Source organism: Mustela erminea, chromosome X (genome assembly GCF_009829155.1).
Source record: "Mustela erminea isolate mMusErm1 chromosome X, mMusErm1.Pri, whole genome shotgun sequence".
Classification (NCBI taxonomy): domain Eukaryota; kingdom Metazoa; phylum Chordata; class Mammalia; order Carnivora; family Mustelidae; genus Mustela; species Mustela erminea.
Genome location: NC_045635.1, coordinates 99,079,429 through 99,094,183, shown reverse-complemented (window position 1 = coordinate 99,094,183; position 14,755 = coordinate 99,079,429). Strand labels below are relative to the sequence as shown.

At 42.1% G+C, this 14,755-nt stretch overlaps 1 long non-coding RNA gene across 1 annotated transcript in view; it reads right to left on the bottom strand.

Annotated features, from left to right (window-relative positions):
* The window catches only part of LOC116582741, a 35,819-nt gene extending 23,237 nt beyond the window's left edge, over positions 1 to 12,582 (bottom strand). Inside the window, exons 1-2 of the long non-coding RNA XR_004282508.1 lie at positions 10,923 to 12,582; positions 8,764 to 8,897 (exon numbers count right to left, since the gene is read on the bottom strand). This is a non-coding gene — a long non-coding RNA (uncharacterized LOC116582741). The remainder of the gene's footprint in view (positions 1 to 8,763; positions 8,898 to 10,922) is intronic.
* Positions 12,583 to 14,755: the final 2,173 nt, after the last annotated feature.

Genomic DNA, 14,755 nt, shown 5'->3' with positions numbered 1-14,755 from the left:
TAGGATATCACTTAAAGGTAGATGATGATAAATTAAAGCTCTGTATTCTAAACTGTGAAGCAATCACTAAAATTAAAAAACCAAGAATGATATCCAACAAACAACATAAAAATAAAAATGAAAACATTCAAGTAATCTGACAGAAGGCAGGGGAAAAAACGAACTACAGATGACCCAGAGAGAAAACAAACAGCAAGATGAAAGATTTAAACCTAATTATATCAATAATCACATTAAATATAAATGATCTAAGCACCTTATGTGACTTTTCTACTGCTACTATAACAAGTTACCACTAACTTAATGGCTTACAACAACATACATCACCTTATAGTTAGTTCGTCAGGTCAGAAATCTGACACGAGTCTCACTGAGCTAAAAATCCAAGTGTCAGCAGATCTCCATTCTTTCCAGAGGCTCTAGGGGAGAATCAGTTTCCTTCCTTTTAACAACGTCCAGAGGCCGCCTGCATCCCTTAGCTCATGGCCCCTTCCACATATTCAGAGCACACGACTCCAACGTCTGCTCTGTCATTACCTCTCCTTCTCCCTCTGACCCTCTGGCCTTTGTCTCTGTAGACTTTGCGATTCCATTGTGCCCACCCCAATAAGCCGGGATACGCTTCCCATATCAAAATTCTTAACTTAGCACATGTGCAATGGCCCTTTTGCCATGTTAGCTTAATATTTTATAGGTTCACAGGATAAAAATGTGGACATCTTTGGGGGGTCTATTATTATCTACCATACACCTCAATTAAAAGGAAAGCACTGTCAGACTGGATAAAAAACATAAGACACAAGTGTATGCTGTTCACAATAGACTTGAACTATAAACATACAAATAAGTTGAAAATAAAAGGATGGGAGGGGCACCTGGGCAGCTCAGTCGATCAAGGTCATGATCCTGGGGTCCTGGGATCGAGCCCCATATCAAGCTCCCTGCTCAGTGGGGAGCCTGCTTCTCCCTCTCCTTCTGTCCACTGCCCCTCTTACTGTGTACACTCTCTGTCTCAAATAAATAAATAAAATCTTTAAAAATAAATAAAACAATAGGAAAAGATATACCTTGTGTAGTAGGCTGAATGGTGTCCCCAAAGATACGTCCATGTTCTAATCCCCAGAACCTGTGAATATCACCTTATTTGGCAAAAGGTATGATTTAACTCAAGCGTTTTGAGAAAAGGAGTTTATCCAGGGGAGCCCTAAATGCAATCACATGTACCCTTCTAAGAGACACACAGAGGGAGATAAGACACACACAGAAAAAGCAATATGAAGATAAAACACAGGAAGAGATGTAGTCACAAGCCAAAGAATGCTGACACCAGAAGCAGAAAGAGGCAAGGACTGGTTTCTTCCCTAGAGCGTCAGGGATGCGGTACTGTCTTTTCCTTGATTTTAGAATTCTCGCTTCCAGAACTGTAGGAGAATAAGTATTTTGTTCTAAGTCAACAAGATTTTGGTACTTTTTTATGGCAGCCACAGTAAACTAATAAACCTAGCTAACTAATAACCAGATGCAGGAAAGACAGATGGCTATGTTTATAACAAGCAAGGATATTTCCAACCACACAGTATTACCCAGGATGATAATAGTAAAGGGGTCAATTGGTCAAGAGGATAAAACGATCTGAATGTTTATGCACCTAATCATGAAGCTTCAAGTTTCAAAATACACAGAGCAAAAAGCATACTGGGTCATACTTAGTATGTGTTCTGACATCAAGAGAATTAAATTAGATTTTAATAAGAGATCTGGACACTCCCCAAGATATCTGGCAACTAAATAATAACACATTCAGAAATAACACGTGTCAAAGAAAAAATCAAAAGGGACATCGTATTTTTCACTAAATGAAAACGAGACCATAATGTATCCAAATGTGTCAGATACCTCGAAATAAGTATGTGGAGGAAAATTTATAGCACTGAATGCATAGGTAAGAAAAGAAAGAGTTCAGATCATTGATGTCGGCTTCTATCTTAAGAAACCAAACAAACTAAATCAGACGAAACCCAAAGTAAGAAGCAGCAGAAATCAATGAGGCAGAAAGCAGAAACTAAACAGAGAAGCTCTATGATCCTAAAAGTTGGTTCTTCCAGATAATGAGCAGAGTTAATAAAACTCTGGCTGGGCAGATCAGGCAAAAGAGAAAACACAAATTAATAACATCAGAAACGATAAAGAAGATGGCACAGCAGATTCTACAAATTTGAGAGGATAAGAAAGAAATATTATGAAAGGATTTATACAAGTCAAGAGATTTGAGGACTCAGATGAAATGGACTAATTGCTTAAAAGACACAAACTATCAAAGCTCATTCAAAAAGATACATATAACATGAATAGTCCTAAGCTTATTAGAGACACTGAATTTGCAATTATAAAACTTTTCACAATGTAAACTCCAGGCCCAGAGGTTTTCACTGGGGATTTCTTATTAACGCCCGAAATAGAAATAGTTGTCAATTTCATCCACCTTCTTCCAGAAAATTAAAGGGAGGAATACTTCTAATTCATTCCATGAAGACAGCATTACCCTGATACCAAAGTAAATAACATTATTTAAATAAAAAATTAAATAAGTAAAACTGCATGCTAATATCCTTCATTCACACAGAGGCAAAGACCAGAAATAAAATTTTAGCAAATTGAATGCAGCAATATGTAAAAAGAATAATATACCATTTGCAAGTGTGGTCTTTGTCAGGAATGCAAGTTTGATATACATTCAAAAATAAATCAATATAATGCACCATAGTAGCAAAGAAACGGAGAAAGGCCATAGGATCATCTCAATAGAGAGAGAGTCATCATGTGATAAAATCCTACGTTCATTACTGATAATAGCTCTGAGCAAACTAGAACTAGAAGGAAACGTCACCAACCTGATAAAGGGCATCTATGCAAAACCTCCACCTAATATCACACTTAGTGGCGAAAGCCCGAATGCTTTCCCTAGATCATTAGCCACAGAAGGGCATTCAGCACTGTCCTCGAAGGTCTGGCTAGAGCGATCAGGCAAGAAAATGCAGTAAAAGTCACCTAAATTGTAAAGAAGTACGATCTTCTTTACTTGCAGATTACCTGTTCGTATACAGAAAACTGACTGAAATCTAAAATAAGCTTCTAGAACTAACATGCGAGTTCAGTAAAGTTGTAGGCTATGCCATTAATACATACTTTTTTTTTTTTAACACTGAAAACCATTATACTGAACAACTGAACCAATGAACTGGAATTTTAAAATATCATTTACATTAGTACCTAAAATAGGGGGGCCTGGGTGGCTCAGTGGGTTAAGCCCACTGAGGTGGCTCAGGTCATGATCTCAGGGTCCTGGGATGGAGCCCTGCATCAGGCCCTCTGCTCAGGGGAAAGCCTGCTTCCCCTGCCCCTCTGCCTGTCTCTCTGCCTACTTGTGACCTCTCTCTGTCAAATAAATAAATAAAATCTTTTTTTAAAAAAGCATTTAAAAAAACAATAACACGTAAAATATTAAATGATAAATCAAACAAAAGATAGGCAAAATCTATACAGTGAAAAATATAACGTACGGCTGGGAGAAACTAAAGAAAATCTAAATAGAGGTTTTTACTTTATTCGTGCATCAGGCATAGACTGCACACTATAATTGTGACAGTTCTTGGTAAGTTTGATTGGTCTATTCACCTGTTTGTTTATCCGTTCACCACTGACAGATATTTGGCTTGTTCCCACTTTTTAGCTATTGCAAATAAAGCTTCTATGAACTTCTGTGTACAAGACTTTCTGTGGATGCATGCGTTCTTTCGTCTTGGGTGAACATCTAGGAGAATAATGGCTAAATCATTTCATGTACATGTTTAACTATTTAAACCACCACCAAACTGGGGCACCTGGGTGGTTCAGTTGGTTAAGCATCTGCTTTTAGCGCAAGTCGTGATCCCAGGGTCCTGGGATTGAGTCCTGGGTTGGGTTGGGGTGGGGTGTGTGTGGGGGGGTCCCTGCTCAGCAGGAAGCCTGCTTCTCCCTCTGCCTCTCTCCTCTGCTGTGTTCTCTCTTTCTTCCTCTCTCAAATAAATAAATAAAATCTTTAAAAAAATAAAAATAAAAATAAACAAAACTCCCCCACCAAATTGTTTACAAAGTGGTACCACTGACATCACCACCAGCTATGTAAGAGAGCTCAGCTTTATTGGCATCCTCGGCAACACTTGCTATGGCCATTCTTTTTCATTTTAGGTCTTCTGTTTGGTGTGTAGTGTTATTTCATTGTGGTTTTTAATTTGCATTTATCTACCTAGTGACCAATGGTGTTGAATGTCTTTCCATGTGCTTCTGTGCCATCTGTATGTCTTCAGTGAAATGCCTGTTCAAATCTCTTGCCCATTTTATATTGACTGGCTTGTTCATTTTCTTCTTATTGGGCTTTTGGAGTATTTTACATATTCCGGATGCAAATCTTTTATCAGGTATATGCTTTGCAAATATTTTCTCCCAGTCTGTGAATTACCTTCTCATTGTCTTAACAGTGTCTTTGAAGGAGCCAAAGTTTTATATGTTCATGAAGTCTAATTTATCAATTCATTTCTAATGTATTGTGTTTTTGGTGTCATATCTAAGAAATCATTGCCTAGCTCAAGGTCATGAAGATTTTTCTCCTGTATTTTCTTGGAGGACTTTTACAGTTTCAGCTTTTATATTTAATTCTATGATCCATTTTGAGTTAATTTGGGGGATGGGGCAAAGTATGGATTCAAGTTGCTTTTTTTTCCTCCTGCAAATAAATATCTAATAGTTCTAGCACCATTTGCTGAACAGGTTGTTAGTTTTCTGATAAATTGCCTTTTTGTCTATGTAAAAAACCAGCTGTCTGTATTTGCGAATATATTTCCGATTTCTCTATTTTGCCCAATTGGTGTATTTGCCTGGGTATCACACTGTATAATTTCTGGTCTGGCATAGGTATACACCTGTGAAACCAACACCATAATCAAGACGCTGAACACAGCCCAAAGTTTCCAAGTGTCCTTGGTTGTGATCAGTATCCTGATTGCAGTGAGAGTTTCATAGGTGTCTGCACGAGCCAAGCCGGAAATTGTAAGCTTTAAATACGTGCGATTTATTTTATGTCATTCATATGCCAATGAAACTGATTTTTGATAAAGGCGAAAAAGCCATTCGATGGTGTGTGAGGAAAGGTTAAGTAAGGCCTCACAGATTCAACCAATAAAGACACAATGAGCTGTCATTAGGTTCAGACAGTTTATTACTCATGCAGAGAATGAAAGGCAGAGTAGCTGAAGGTACTGGCAACGTACGCTCCTCGTCCCATGTGTCAGAAAGGACGATTCCAGAACAAATGTGCCTCCCATCCTCTCATGTTCTCAGTGGATCCCAAGGAGTTCTGCTAAGACTCAGATAAACTGGATGCCAGGGTGGCTCAATTGGTTAAGCATCTGTCTTCAGTTTGGGTCACGATCCCAGAGTCCTTGGAGGGAGTCCATATCAGGCTCCTTGCTCAGTGGGGAGTCTGCTTCTCCGTCTCCCACTCCCCCTCCTTTACCCAGCTCAAGCTCTTGTGTACGCGTGCTCTCTCTCTCTCCCTCAAATAAATAAAATATTAAAAAAAAAAACAACACTCAGGTAAATTGTAGGTCATGCCTCTGCTTCTGCAGCCCGAGTCCCCAGATTGCCATGACAGAGCCATTCCCCTGTACATAAAAGTCTCAGATCCTGAGACAGGCACAGGCTTCCCTGGGCAGAGCTGTTCTGCCCTTGGCCCTGCAGCTGCCTGCTACAGAGAATGCACATTCTGTGTGGCTTCGGATGGGGAAATCTGTGCCCGACCTCTCCGAACTCTGTCCCATGCGTAGTTTTCCTATGGCTTGTGGTATCTTTCGCTGTAATAAACCTTAGTTGTAAGTAAAGCCTGCAGTTGGTCTGGTGGGTCTATCCAGTGAAACACTGACCCTGAATGGTCGTGGGACCCCAAAATAGGTTCTTTTTTTTTTTTCAATCAGTGGTGCTGGTAAAATGAGATATGCAGAGGCAAAAACAGAATAACAAACCTAGGTCTCAACCTCATTCCTTACATAAAAGTTAACTCAAACTGGATCACAGATTTAAAAGCAAAATTATAATATTTCAGAAGAAGATGTAGGAGAAAATTTTCATGACCTAGCATTAAGTAAAGAGTTCTTAGGCATAACACCAAAAGTGAGACATAAAAGAAAAGATGGATAGATTGAACTTCATTGAAATGAAAACCTTTCATTCTGTGAAAGACCCTGTTAAGAGGATAAAAAGACAAGCTACACACTGGGAGAACGTATTTGCAAATTATACCTTTTTATAAAGGATTTGTATCCAGGATATATGAAGAATTCTCAAAACTCAACTGTAAGAAAACAACCACCCAATTTTTAAATGGGGAAGACTTAACAGATACTTCCCCCCAAATGACAGACAGACAGCAAATCAGTGCATGAAGGAAGGTTCAGCATCACGAGCCATTAGGCGAATGCAAATTGGAACCACAATGTGATGCTGCTATTTACTGATTCAAAGGGTTAAAATAAAGAACACAGATCACACCATGTGCTGACAAAGATGCCAACAAATGGACTTCTCTCTTTCGTTGTTGGTAAGAACGCACAATGGTCGGGCCACTCTAGAAAGCACTCTGGCAGTTACACACAGAGTTATCGTATGCTCAGTGATCACACTCCCGGGCATTCAGCCTGCAGAAATCAAAACGTATGCCTGCCCCCACCAAAACCATACTCAAATGTTCCTGGCAGCTTTTATCTGTACAGCCAATAACTGAAAACATACCCAGTAAATGTCCTTCGATAGGTGAACAGTTAAACACGCTATGGTCCATTCATACTGTAGAATACTACTCAGCACTAAAAAGGAACAGAGCACTCCTACACCAGACAACATGGATGGATCTTAAGGGTACTGCGCCAAGTGCAATAGCCAATTTCAACATGTTCTAGACTGTAAAGACAAAGAACACCTACTGGGTTACCAGGGGTTCAGGCCTGAAGGGGCAGCATGAGGAACTCCCTCTGCAGTGATGGGGCAGTTTGGTCTCACGGTTGTGGTGGTGGCCATCAAACAGATCTACACAAGTGACAAAGTGCCATACAGTCACAAAGGCACACAAGATAAAAGTGCGCGAAGGGGCGCCTGGGAGAGGGGGTGCACAGTCACTTGAGCGTCTGACTCCTGGTTTCAGCTCAGGTTGTGATCTCAGGGTCGTGAGATCGAGGCCCACGTCAGGCTCCACGCTCAGCACAGAGTCTGCTTGGAATTGTCTCTCTTCTCTCCCCCTGCCCTTCACCCCCTCCTTTAAAATAAATAAATAAATCTTTTTAAAAAACATAAATACATGTAAAAGTGATGAAATCTGACTAAGACCGCTAGTACAGTTCCCTGTATCGTGCCGATTAATTTTCTGATTTGGGTTGTGAAAGTTAGAGTTAGGAAAGATGTTACCAATGGCGGGGAGCTGTGGGGTAGGTACATGGAAACTCTCTGCAGCATTTTTTCAACTTCTCATTTCAAAATAAAAAGTTACAAATCGGGACGCCTGAGTGGTTCAGTTGGTTAAGCGTCTGCCTTCAGCTCAGCTCATGATCCTGGGGTCCTGGGTTCAAGTCCTGCATCAGGATCCCTGCTCCACAGGAAGCTGCTTCTCCCCCTGCTTGCTCGCTCTCTCTCTTTATATCAAATTAATAAGTAAAATATTTTTTGAAAGAGCTACAAATTGATACTCAATTCAGTTATTGGCAAACTTCTAAGTATATTGAGAATGACTTAAAAAATGTAAATCTACATCTTCAACTGTAAATTTTATGAAATCAAAATATGGATCAAGTATTTCTGGTGAAAATTTATCATCCAAATTGAAGTATGCTGTCAGTGTAAAATACACACCTGATCTCAAAGAATTCATATAAAAATAGCTAATCATTTTTATAGTGATTACATATTGAAATGCAGCAGATCAGATACATTGGGTTAAATACAATATACTGTTGAAATTAATCTCACCATTTCTTTTTACCCTTTTAGTGTAGCTACTAGAAAATTAAAGATCGGTGTGTGATTCACATATATTTCTATTAGACAGTGCTGCTGTAAGGTGTCCCAGAGGTAAAAACTTCAGGAAGCAGCCAGCATTCCTAGACTGGGGGGCCATGGGGGTAAGAGGAGAATTCATAATTACTAAAACTTGGGGGAGGGTCTCCATGGAGCTGAAACTCCGACTTCTGGGAAGGAGGTCCTTGCTAGCTGCTGCTGGGATCTCTCTTCTTGGAGGAGGGTCCCTGTATGCTAGGGCTCAGACTTTCAAGAAGGAGGCATAGACCAGTGGCATTGTCTCTGACGATGCCTAGGAAGGCCATTCTTCTAAGTGATGGGAACTGCCAACCAAATCGAGCTGGTGCTATAGGAAGGCACTGCTGTTTCCAGGGTGAAAGTTCACATATTTGATAAGTGGCAAAGCCAGACCGCAAACCCACAATGTCGGGTTCCAGAGTCTGTGCTCTTAGAAAGGCATATGCTGCCCTGCTTCTCGAAGGCCCGTGCTTCATATTCCCACAGCACCCTAAGAATACCTCGATCTTAGCACTGAGCATAATGGTTTGAAACTGTCTCTTTGGGGATGTGCCTGTCACTTCACCATGAGGGTCAGAAAGCTGAATAGTGTCCAAGGTGGTATGGGATTGTGGTTAGATCACGAAGGGATCGCCCCCAAGTCCTCACCAGTGGAATGTTGGTGGAAGGGGCATGTGCCACACTCAGGCCAATCTCAGAAGGTCACGTGCCTTTTCCACTCTTCCTCTCTCCCCATCTGTTAGTTGCTTGTCAGCATCCAGGGTGACCTTGGGCGCCATGCACTAAAATAGGACAGGACAAAACAAGGGTTACCTTAATGGGTATATAATTTCGCAGACACTATGTCTTGGCCCCACAGTGGAAGGGGGCATAGTAGCCTCGGTTGCCAGGAGATGGCCAAGGAGGTTTTTAAATCCACTAGCAGGGAGCTCACAAATTTCTTTTTTAAAGATTTTATTTTTAAGTACTTGCTACACCCAATGTGGGACTTGAACTTACTACTTCAAGATCAAGAGTTGTCTGCTTTACCAACAGAGCCTGCCAGGCGCTCTGAGCTCATAAAGTCCTATCAAAATTCTACTCCCACATACAGGCTGCATTTTGTGTAAGAAGTATTCATTTTACCTTTTGAACTTAGGGATTATTTAGCTGAAGAAAATGGATACGCTTCTCTTGAAGGTTATTCACTCATTCTAAATTGGAGAGTACTTAGCGTGGATAATGCTTCTGGTATAATATTGCAATTATGTTATAATAGTACATTATTAATGTTGTTAAGAAAATCTGTCTGGTTTTATGTAAAATACACATTCATGGGGTTGAAGATGAGGCTGAATTCTAGTGCCTCTCTCTTCGTTAGATTAAAAGCATTTTGTTTTTTCATATGCCAAATTATTTTTTAAAGATTTTATTTATTTATTTGATAGAGAAACACAGTGAGATAGGGAACACAAGCTGGGGGAGTGGGAGAGGGAGAAGCAGGCTTTCCCGCTGAGCAGAGAGCCCGTTGTGGGATTTGATCCCAGGACCCTGAGATCATGACCAAAGCCAAAGGCAGATGCTTAATGAATGAGCCACCCAAGCACCCCATATGCCAAATTATTAATAGCAGGTCATCTCCAGACTCTGACTAAAGTCACATATTAACATACAAATGTGAATTTCCACCATCAACTTCCTCCAACCAAGGTGTAAGAGGGACTGGCCCTCAGACACCAGTGCTAACACAAAGGATATTCAGAATTCTCTGATATGAGGGTTAGATTTGAGGAGGTGAAGGAAGTAGAATTTGGGGGGTTATTTGCTTTATTTTATTTTTTAGAGAGAAAGAGAGAGGGAACAAGCATGAGCAGGGGTGGGGGAGAAGGGGAAGGTCAAGAGACCCCCACTGAGTGGGAAGCCCAACATGGCACTTGAGCTTAAATCAAGAGTCAGATGCTTAACCAACGGAGCCACCTAGGCACCCCAGAAAACAGCTGCTTTAAAACCTTCCATCCGGGGTGCCTGGGTGGCTCAGTGAGTTAAGCATCTGGCTTCAGCTCAGGGTCTCCTTCCCCCTCTGCCCCTTACCCCTCTCATTCTTTCTCGCTCTCTCACACCATCTCAGATAAATAAAATATTAAAAAAAAAAAAACAAGAACAAAAGAAAAACCCCAACATTCTGTCTTGGGCATCTGAGTGGTTCAGCTGGTTACATATCTGCCTTCAGCTCAGGTTAGGACCCCAGGGTCCTGGGATCGAGCCCCACGCCGGGCTCTCTGCTCAGCAGGGAGCCTTCGTCTCCCTCTGCCTCTTCCACTTGTATCTCCACACCCCCTCCCCTGCTTGTGCTCTCTCTCTCTCTCAAATAAAAATATAAATCTTTAAAATAAATAAATAAATAAATAAATAAATAAATAAATAAATAAATAAAATCTTCCATTACAAGAGGAAGCCTAGAACCTCTGCAACAAAGTCATAAGATTGACTTAAATTCCTTTTTGGATTACTATCAAGTTTTAAATGTCTACCTTGACATTTTGTAATACCATGAAGACACTGATCAAATCTGTTCTTAGAAAGGTTACCAGTAGGGCGCCTGGGTGGCTCCGCTGGTTAAGCATCTGCCTTTGGCTCAGATCAGGATCCCAGGGTCCTGGGATGGAGCCCCGCATCGGGCTGGTTACTCTGTTCAGCGAGGAGCCTGCTTCTCCCTTTCCCTCTGCCTGCTTCTCTGCCTACTTGTGCACGCTCTCTCTCTCTCTCTCTCTCTCTCTCACTCTGTCAAATAAATAAATAAATAAATAAACTTAAAAGAAAAAAGTTACCAGCAACTTCTTGTGACGATCCTGTTGAGCGTTGGCTAAAGAGCACGGAAGAGAAAGCTGTCTGTCCCGGTGTTGGTGGAGTGATGGCAAGATCCAAGTGGAGAGATGTTCTGGAGTGAACATGTCTGGAAGGGCGATTTGAATGATTCTTTATCTTTCTCTACCTCTTGGCCAAGTTTCTGTGGGAGCTGAGATGGCTGGTGGCTGACAGAGAGATGAGGAAGAGGGCCGGAGCGGCTCTGAGGGCCAAGTACAGGCCCAGCAGCACTCTGACACAGTTACCAGGCTCCGGCGGGTGCTCTGCTCGCTCGCTCTCTCTCTCTGCACCTGCTGACATGGCCTCTTACACAAACCTTACATAAATCCTCAGTTCCCTTTCTCTTCACTGATCCCACCAGAATGCAGATTTCTGCCCTGCTCATTCTCCTTCCGCTGGCTTTCTCTCTCCTGGCACTTCCTACAACAGTATTTCCTACTTGGAAGGGACCTGACCTCCTGTTTCCACGTGAGCAGCTCTCAGTTCCCTCTAGCAAGTTAGGCTCAAAAGGAATGACATAGAGCTTGTAGATACTGGGATTAAAATTTATAAGCTTGTACAAAATAGTACACAAAATAAATTTATTTTTATTAGACTGTGTGTCAGTTTAAAAAAAAAAAAAAAAGGATTACAGGTAGTACCCACCAGTAGGGGAAGGGCCTAGCAATTCACCCAGAGATCAGCATGGATTAAGGCACACAAAGAGACTGAACTATTTGTATCTGAGATCAGCTATCCACCTCCAAAATAGTACCCTCGTAGTTTTCCAATATCCCTACAATTCTCACCAACAGGGTCACTCCTACTGGGCATTCTGAAGACATACAGATATGGGTTCTTAGAGCAAAGCAGTGACACTGTTCATATTTGGCCTTGGCCCAGTCCCTGCTCAACAACTAGGGAGTGGTTTAAACTCTCTGAACTCTGGTTTCTTCATCTGTTAAAAACAACCCTTTTCTCTTCTCTGTATCCGATTCCTTGGCATCCCTGAGTGGCTGGTATTTAATATCCAGTAAGAGGCCAACCGACAAGATGGCCTCTCTTCCCACTGTATCTACCTTTTATTTATTAACAGTCTCTTAGTAACTGACATCTGATGGATACTTACAAGTTTCACCTAAGCCTCCCACTAGTAGTAGTCTAATTATCTATTTATCTCTACGTTACCTGACAAGGAAATGGTCTGAGAAAGGTTTACATGACCTGCCTGCCATTATGGGACAAATCAGTGGTAGAACTAGGATCAGAAGTCCTATCTCCTCACCCCTCGCCCACTGTGCTTTCTGAGAGGTGAGCATTTCCAACCTGTGTTTCTGAACCCTCCATGTTTCTGACTGTCTGGACAGAAAAAGGGAGAGGAATCCCAGGCTTTGCACTGAGCCCACGACCACAAGCCTTTGCCTCTAGTTTCTTAGATGTACTGTGTGCTTTGACTCCCGTCCAACCCTCTTCCTCAACTCTAGAAGCCCTCACTATCCGAAGTCTACCAAACCTGACAGGACACCTTCTCTAGGCAGCCCTTCCTGACCAGACCCAAACCACAGTCATCATCCCCTTGCATAAAATCCTCAAGCACCTGAGAGTCCAGAACCCTCAACTAGCTGTGTGTTTGTGTGTGTGTGTGTGTGTGTGTGTGTGTGTGTGTGTGTGTGTGTTGAAACAGTATTAACAGTAGTAGCTCTATACAACAGATTTGAGGGCAAAAAAGAGAAAAATGAAAACATACCAAAATATCAGAGGTTTATTCAAACAGCCAGATTATTCTAGACTATGACCAGGATGAATAGAAATTCAGGTCAACTTCTTAACTTTGTCTATCCATCTAAAATTCTGAAGTAATCACTGGTGATAACCAGGTCAGCCTAGAGGGTCTGTGAGATCCTCCTGGAAAAAAGAATCCATGGTCTCGGGGCTGTCTTCCTTTATGAAGGAAAGTGGGGTCAGATATTACAGAAAGATCAGCCTGCTGAACCCCAATGAGGGCTCCCTTTAGCCCCAAGTAAACCAAGAAATTCTGCTTGAGGAGCTTCCTAACCCTAGCCCTAGTGTTCTGGGGGGTAGGGTGGTTTTTCTCTGAATATGACACATATGTCTATTCCAGATTTTCAAGCAGCATCTTCTACTGCTCTTGGGTGCAAGAAGATAGGTACTTCATTGATCCCTGGGACATTTTCGGTCAAAACTACACTACCCAAAGCTGACCTGGGCATGTCTGATAACTGTATTTTTCATCCAGTTGACAAGTGAAATTTATAGCAGAAGGGATCAAAGCCCTGGCATGCTGGGAAGGAAATGTACATGGGAATTCCAGAACTGAAAAGGCCAGTGACCCATGAGACTCAATGGCCCCAGGGGGAGTTTTGAAGCCCTTGTTCTGAGGAAAGGAAACGAAATGGGTTCTCTTTCATTTTAAAGGATGGGGAAATGGTTTAGGAGGACAAGACCCACTTGGAAGCGATGAGCTCTCTTGTAGTGAGCTTTAGCTATGTTAAAATGAATGGTGGCAAAGACCAGCACCATATGCTTGCTAGTTACTAACTGAAGAGCTACAGGGCTAGCTACTCTTTGGAGGTAAAACTGTTCCTGGGCATCCTAGCAAAGTGAGGTGGCACTTCCTGCTTAACAACAGGGGACCATTTCTGAAGTCATGTCTACTTTAGATACCAAGGTCTGTCTAAAGATTTCCATACTCGTTCAGTTCAACAATAGTCCTCCAGCATCTATTTCCCAGGGGCTAGTTGCTAGAGACGCAGAGATAATAAGAGCTAGTAGCAACAGTCAAGCATTACCAAGTGGTTTTTTTTTGTTTGTGTGTGTTTTTTGTTTTTGGGTTTTTTTTTTTTTTTAATTTTGAGAGACCCTCCGCAGGGTGCTCTACCTAGATCATCTTGTTTCATTCTGTCCATCACACTTTGGGGTGTTCTTTGCCCCACTTGGCCAATGTGGAAAAGGGCATGTAGCAAGGTTATGAAGTTTGCGTAAGGTCACAAGGCTAGTACACAGCAGAGGTGGGACTTAGTCCCAGGCATATCGAATCCCAAACTGTGTGATCTAACCATGACCCCACTCCGCCTCAGACTATTCGGCTTTCTGACCCTCATGGTCGGAAACCTGACAGTGTGGGTTTGCGGTCTGGCTTCACCACTTACCGTTTACGTGAACTTTGACCCATTAAACCTCCACGTGCCTCAGTCTCCTCATCTGAAAAGAGGGATAATAATAGAATCTAACTCCCAGAACCACAATGAGGATTCAGAGTGCTTAGAAGAGTTCCTTGCACATAATAAGCACTATACGTGTCTTAAGATAAATAAGCTTAAGTCTGAATGGGATTACAGGACAGGCTTCTTGAAAGAGCTGATGCCTGGGTTGAGTCACAGAAGATGAGTAAGAGTCAGCCAGGTGAAGCGAAGCAGCGAACGTGGGCCGGGCAGGGGGAGAGTGTGAGCCCAAGCCAGCATCGTGGGTGGGAGCTCACATACGCGCCGCTTGGTAATTCTAGATGGGAGCATAAAGTGCCGAAAGGAGAGAGGTGGGGGAGGGTTCTGGAAAGGCCTTCTACATCACTGGAAGGAATCTGGACTTTATTTCACACGGACCATGGAACCATGGAGATAAAGGGTTTCATTCAGGGGCACAGCATGAATAGATGTACATAGGAGGAGAGATTTGTTCTATGGTCTAAAACTTACTTTAAAAATCTTACATTAGGGGTACCTGGGTGGCTCAGTGGGTTAAAGCCTCTGCCTTCAGCTCAGGTCATGGTCCCAGGGTCCTGGGATCAAGCCCCCCATCG